At 38.2% G+C, this 6,842-nt stretch overlaps 1 pseudogene; it reads left to right on the top strand.

Moving 5' to 3' along the window:
- The first annotated feature begins 5,744 nt into the window (after positions 1–5,744).
- On the top strand, positions 5,745–6,290 carry LOC116872441 (annotated as a pseudogene).
- Positions 6,291–6,842: the final 552 nt, after the last annotated feature.

Here is a 6,842-nt window from a genome sequence, read left to right as displayed (position 1 = left end):
TTGGTGAGTGGGGTCCTCAGATGAATGGTGAGCTGGCAGATGTAGCAGCAGGCTTGCTGGTAGATGACACAGTGTCCAGGATGAGCAGCTTCATCAGGGTCTGCTACATGAAGCTGATGAGAGGCAGGACCTAAGGGAGAGAACTTAGGTGATGTACATTTCATTGAGGACCAAACTCAGGACAGTGTCCTTGTGTCAGCAGACCCTGATGAGAACCAGTAGTCCAGCACTTACAGTATCTTTTTACCTGTGCTCTGTAGGACCACTGTCCTCTTGAGCATCAAGTGGCACTACTTGCGGAAGGTCAGATGGTAGAGCATCAAGCTGCTGATATTCTGGAAGACAGCTGTAGCTACTGTCACCTTTGCCATACAGGCCACCAGCTGTATGACTGAGCTTTGGTAAGCCCTTGCTCTCCAGCTGGAGCTTCCTCCCAGGGTGTGCTGGACAGCTGCAGTGTTCTGCTGCTATCCGTTGGGGCCTTTCGAAACAGCAGCCTCTGGAAGCAGCAGAAAGGTCTCTGAGGTAGAAGGTGATCAGAGCATGGAACATAATAGCATTGTCGGTAACCTGGAATTTGCTGGCCTTTCTGGTCTCTTTGGATACTCAGAACTTCTCCAAAACTTTGTGGAACCGTTTTGGAGTAAGGCGAAGCTTTGCCAACTGACCATGGCAAGAGTCACAGAGGGCAGGGTCATTCTTCCCCTTCAGTCCGATGGGGACTCGGTCCTCTTTCTCCCCATCTTCCCCTCATCACTGGCTTCCTTCAGGATATCTGGCAGGGAATGGAACTGTTCGTCATCATTCTCAGAGGTGTCCAGGTGGCTGGGGGTGAGCAGGCTGTGGTCGTCTCCAGCAGGAACCTGCGGGACTGGGGATGTTCGCCCTTCAAACTAGAGAACTGGTGCTTCTGCTCGGAGGCACCGTCTTCACGCCCCCATGGCCCGTACAGGCTCGAAACGGATCTGCGGAACTCGGGTCGCGGTGTCCCTCGGGTCCCACGGGCTGGGACTCCTTCTGCTCCCCCTGGTGGCGGCAAGGAACGGGTCCTCGCACAGCGCCTTGCGGCTCCTCCCGCCTGCCCGCAGGCAGCGCCGCGCTTCCGCACTTCCGGTGCTTCTGCCCCCTCGCGCTGGAGGGGGGGTGCGGCAGGCAGCTAAGGGCGGAGTCGTCTTCCCTCTTGGAAATACAGACGCAAGAGCAAAGTTGTTCAAGGTTGTGGGCTGGAGGAGGCGTTGTGGCTGACAACAGGAACAGGAGCTTTGTAAGTTTGTGAGACCCTGATTGTTAGATACATACAAGCGGCTTGTTCCTAAGATAATTTTGGTTACGTTACAAATTGGTTGTCTCCTTTGTTTAAAAAATTTAATCCAGGGGGACTTTTTGGAGAATGAACTCGAATGAGATGAGGATGACAGAAATGTGAGAAGAGACTGTGTGTTAAAAAAAAAAAAAAAAAAATCTACCCTCGAGCAAATCACTGCTTGATAGTAGCCTTATCGATGGCCACTTGTGTTGTGGGGTCATGTCTGGAAGATTCTGTGCAATGGTAATAGCTACTACAGGGTTCTAACTCTGTAGGAATACTTTTTTGAATTGGAAACGTCTTTCCATGTGTTATCATAAGCTAAGAATGGCCAAGGAAAACTGGCGTCTTCTAACTGTGAGTGAGTGAGAGAGAAAAAGAGAAAGGAAAAAAAAAGTTAACAAAAATTGGAGTGATTTCTTGGCTACTAACCTTAACGGTTTTTGTTCTTTTTTTTTTTTTTTTAATTTTGACTCCTCATTGTGATCATGAGAAATTTCAAACTATAGGCAGATTTTTGGTATTATAAATATACCCTAGTTGGTCTAGTTGCAAAGATCCATGGTATAAAATCTGAACATATAGGCTAGAGAAAAGGATGGATTTATAGACAAGAAACTTAGTTCAGAATATGAGACAGGAGTTATTTAGGAATGTTTGTGTCTGATTAAATCGTAAAGCCAAACCTACATCTGGTTTCAAATACAAATAGTAATTAATTTATCATTCCTAACGTCATCAGAAATCTTGATTGGTTTGGTAATAAAAGGAGAACAAAAGCAAGAAAATTGAGTTCTTATTTGGACTCTGCTATAAAACATTATGCACATTATTTTATTATCTAAAGCTCCTTATCTATAAAGTGGGTGTGGTACAGCCTTATAAAATGAGTGAAATAATTGTCGAGGGGTAAATAAGCCTAAATCTATGTAAATATTTTGAGAGGAAAAAAGTCATTGCAAAAATGTGTTTTTTAATTTCTTTTGTCTTTTGCTGTTTTATGCTCATAATCCTGGAAGTCTCTGAGATATTATTGCTGATTCTGTTCTGCCATAAAAAACAGTATGGTGGTTCACTTTATTATTTCCAACATTGTTATATGATCGTACAAATCCTGGAAAACATAAGAATAACAGAAAATAAAAATTCATGGTAATCTATCCAAAGAAAATGTCAGTAAATCTTTTGATGTATTTCATTCTTTTTTCAATATTTTTTTCCTCTACAACTTTATTTCCTTTTAGTAACATAATTCACACACACATACCCTTACTTTCTAAAACTGCAGAGTTGTTTATTTTGAACATAATTCTAAATATGAAATTAATATTTAATTGTGTGATGATAGTAGAATTTAATTAAATTTTTAGATAATTTTCAAATTAATCTTGTAGGTAGTGTTAAAATTTACTTCTTTGTGTTCTTCTGCATTTGCTTTAACAGATTTTTTAAAATTGTTATTAAATACAGTAGTTTTTAATATTAATTTAATCCAGGGAGGCTTTGAGAATGAGCTCGATGGAGGTCAGGTTGACAGAAATGAGGGAAGAGGAAAAGCATTTTACAAATCCACACTTCTGCAAATCATACTTGATGATACCTGATGAAGAAACACATTACCTAATTTGTTAACCAGTTTGTGAATTCTGTCTTCAGATCCTCCAACTACTTACCATTCAGACCTTACTTTTTTCTTACCAGATTTTAAGATTTGCATATCTTGTCCTTTATGTCTACTACGAATAAACTGTTTATACATTTTCTCTTTGCCTATTGCTTATTTGAAAAGTTTTTCTCAATTGTAGCTGAGAATTGCTTCCCTATCTCACAAGTATCAGGCATTGGATCATTAATTTAAAATAACTATTTTGAAAGCAAAGCAATTACCCATCTTTTTCTCCCTCCTGAACTCTGGTTAGCCAGAGCTTTTTCTTTCTCTGTTAATGACTAAGTAATGAAAACTTTGGGAGCAGTTTACTTCTTTTTTTTCTTTCTTTCTTTTTTTTTTTTTTTTTTGCTGTTGTTGGCAGTAGTTACATTATTGGAATGTAAAAAATCAGAATACATAAAGCTCAGTTTTACTTTAATTCCTAATATAGTTTTCATAGTAAGTGGAACATAATCATGTATAATTTAAATATAGTTTTCATAATTAATGGCATATAATCAGGTTTTTTTTAATGAATGGTTAATATGTAAATGCCATGTGGATTTTTAAATGTTGTACCTATTCACAGTTATTTTATAATATTTTACTATGTCAGCAAAGCAGTATGCTGCAGTATCTATGGGACAGTATGCCAGCTTCCTTTTTCTGGAAATTAAGGTGTGCTGACATTGTTTTGTCTGCTGTGTTGTATCCCATTAATAAATCATCGTCCAGATTATCAAAGAGTTATGGATGTTATTTTTAGTCAGGTGATTATAGAAATTGAGGAAATACAGGAAAGTTAAAAGAATGAAAGACAAGAAAGATTTTACAGCCTCTTTTGATATCGTGCTGTAGTTCTTTTCATTCTTTTTAAAAAATGGTGTACTTAATCATTCTCATTTTTGGACAGAATAATTGTTTCTAGTTTTCAGATATTGGAATATAATATTTAAAAATTAAAAATATTTTTAAGGAAATTCTTCTAAATGAATCGTATCCCCCTTTGCCTTCTTGTACAGAAAACAGAAAGCATGGTTTTACCTTTTGTTGCTAAGTCTGTGTAATCATGAACAAATTACGATCCTACAGCAATGCCCTCAGTAGTCATTGAGATATGTAGACTTGCTTACCTTTCACACAAGGAGGATATCTGTTTCTAAGCATGTTTATGTAGATGTGTTTGAGTTTTAACATTGAAATATTGTATATACATACATATATTTCTCCTTAAATATATCATTTTGTTCCTTCCAACATACATCAAAATGTTAATTTCTGGTCCTTTGGCTGGTAGGGATCTGGGGTCATTTTCCATAAATTTGATATTTCCGATCTCTAAAATCTTTTTATATGCAAAAAAAAATAGAGTTTCTTATCTATTACTGCTTTCCTTAATAGTTCATAATTGGTAGTGGTATCTGTGTGCAAATACATCACTCATGTCTTAAGATAATTCAGGTCATTATTCTTCTTGGTGCCAAACTTAATCAGATAACCTGAGCTTTGCTTTTTAGAGATGAAATATTACATTAGCCATAGGACATTAACAAGAAAAACAATGCAGCTGTAGACTGAAATGCCTCTGATAACTTGATTTTTGAATGTATTATGCTAATACTGCCAAACAGATGTTACAGCTTTGTGGCTGTTTTATATGAGCTGCTGGAGAAAACATTGAGAATGGTTTTTAAATCAATAAAGCATATAATAGTAATGATAAGAGAATATCCATTCTGGTAACTTTTAAGTGATATTCCCATTGGCAAGGTCTATTTTGGGGTATCTGTTAGGAGGATATTTTTACTTTTAAGTTAACCACCAAAGATTCTTTCTCATCCCAACAAAGAGCTGGATATGATTTTTATTCTTTGAAAAACTCCAGGGTCAGTGATACAAAGGTTTGGGCATTTCACAAATTATTACACACATTTGGTAAAACCAATTCTCGCTTAGTTTAGTGTTAAGAAGGAAAGTATTGCTTTGGGCACATCTAATGACCTTCCCACTGTAGATAAGGATGGCTACTCTGTATGCAGGATACAATTTGATAAAAGGATTCAGACTCTTGAACACCCTCATTATGACCTTGTTTTGTAGATCCTAAGACTCTAGTTGCGTCAACAAAGTGTCACGTTTTCTCAGGTGGCTGATAGTGTAAAATCACTCCATACATTTGCTGGTTGGTTGGTTTGTTTGTTTTTTGGTTTGATCGTTTCTTATTATTGTAGTTGTTTTTAAATACTTTTGCCCTGTGATTTCATACAAGGCATTTAAATTTTTCCATGTGAGGTTGATCTCCTAGTGATGGTAGTGACTTACCTTCTTTATGTGCTATACATTTCTCAAGCAATTACTAAATGATTAAATAATTGATGAGAGAAAGTGAGACATTACAAACAGTTTTCAGATTTCTTGCATTGTCATCTTGAAATGCTCCTTACAATAAAATATCAATTTAGGCAGGAAATGTGAAACTAAAAAACAGCTTTTGGGGCACCTGCCCAAGGGAAGCTGGGAGGGGGATGGTGGCCCACGAGGCTCGAGGCTCGTTGCAGACAATGACACGGCGACCAGGCGAGTGCCTCAGTGGCAGCGGCTGAGTCTCGCACGTGGCAGGGCAGCCTGGCTTCGGCCTCCCTCGGGTTCCCAGGAAGTGAACTGGCAGCCAACATGGGAGCAGCAGCAGTAGCGGAGGTGGAGGCTCTGGTGTGTCAGTTGCCTCCCCTTCAGCCTGAGCCGGGGGAGGCCAGGAGGCCCGGGTGGCTGGAGGGGGTCCGCTGCCCAAGAATGGGAATTCTCCTCACCAGGATATGGAGACTCTTCAATCACCAGGAGCACAGAGTTATCATTGCTGGGCTGGATAATGCAGGGAAAACCTCCATCCTTTACCAGTTTTCTATGAATGAAGTTGTACGTACATCACCTACAACAGGAAGTAACATAGAAGAAATAATGATTAATAATCCACGTTTTCTAATGTGGGATATTGGTGGCCAAGAATCTCTTCCATCTTCTTGGAACACTTACTATACTAACACAGAGTTTGTAATAGTTGCTGTGGACAGTACCGACAGAGAAAGGATTTCTGTAACTAGAGAAGAGGTAACTATTCTGTAACTAGAGATTTCTGTAACTAGCCCACGGAAAGCTGGATCGCTGATTTTTGCTAATAAACAAGATGTTAAAGAATGCATGACTGTAGCAGAAATCTCCCAGTTTTTGAAACTAACTTCTATTAAAGATCACCAGTGGCATATCCAGGCATGCTGTGCTCTTATTGGTGAGGGATTATGCCAAGGACTTGAATGGATGTCACGATTTAAGATTAGATGATCTCTACTGACCTCTCCTCATAGACTTTGTATAAATGAAGTGCTGGACTTTACCTGAAAGCTACAAAAATTAATGGTTTAGATATATTTATAATAAACTGATTTAATTTTTTTCTAAAATTAAGAAATTTTAAGAAAATTTAAGAAAAGAAAAATTAAGACCACTTATTTGAAAACAAAGATGAAGTCTCACTTTCCATTCTGCTTTCTCATTAGTTTCTTCCAAAGCAAGTTCTTCAAAGCTGTGATTGCCATTTTTCTCATAATGAATCCTCTCAGGACATTGTATAGCCTGTGGTAAGTACAAAGGGAGAAGAAGAGATTTTTCACTTTACGAGCCTTATTATCAGTATAACCCTCCCTAGTTGAATGTGCATTCTCTTAGTGTTCCATTAAGTCAAAATACAAATCAGCACAGATACTCACTTTCCAGTACTTTAAAATGTAATGTTAATTATGAGAAGTATTTTGCATAAGGTTGTGTATATACACCTCAAATGCAAGTTTATGGCTTTGACTAAGTTCTAAAGAAAAGCAAAGAACACAAAAAGTA

The sequence above is a fragment of the Lontra canadensis genome, unplaced genomic scaffold, assembly GCF_010015895.1.
Source record: "Lontra canadensis isolate GAN:19392208 unplaced genomic scaffold, GSC_riverotter_1.0 scaffold2, whole genome shotgun sequence".
Lineage (NCBI taxonomy): Eukaryota > Metazoa > Chordata > Mammalia > Carnivora > Mustelidae > Lontra > Lontra canadensis.
This window is presented reverse-complemented; position numbering and strand designations above follow the sequence as displayed.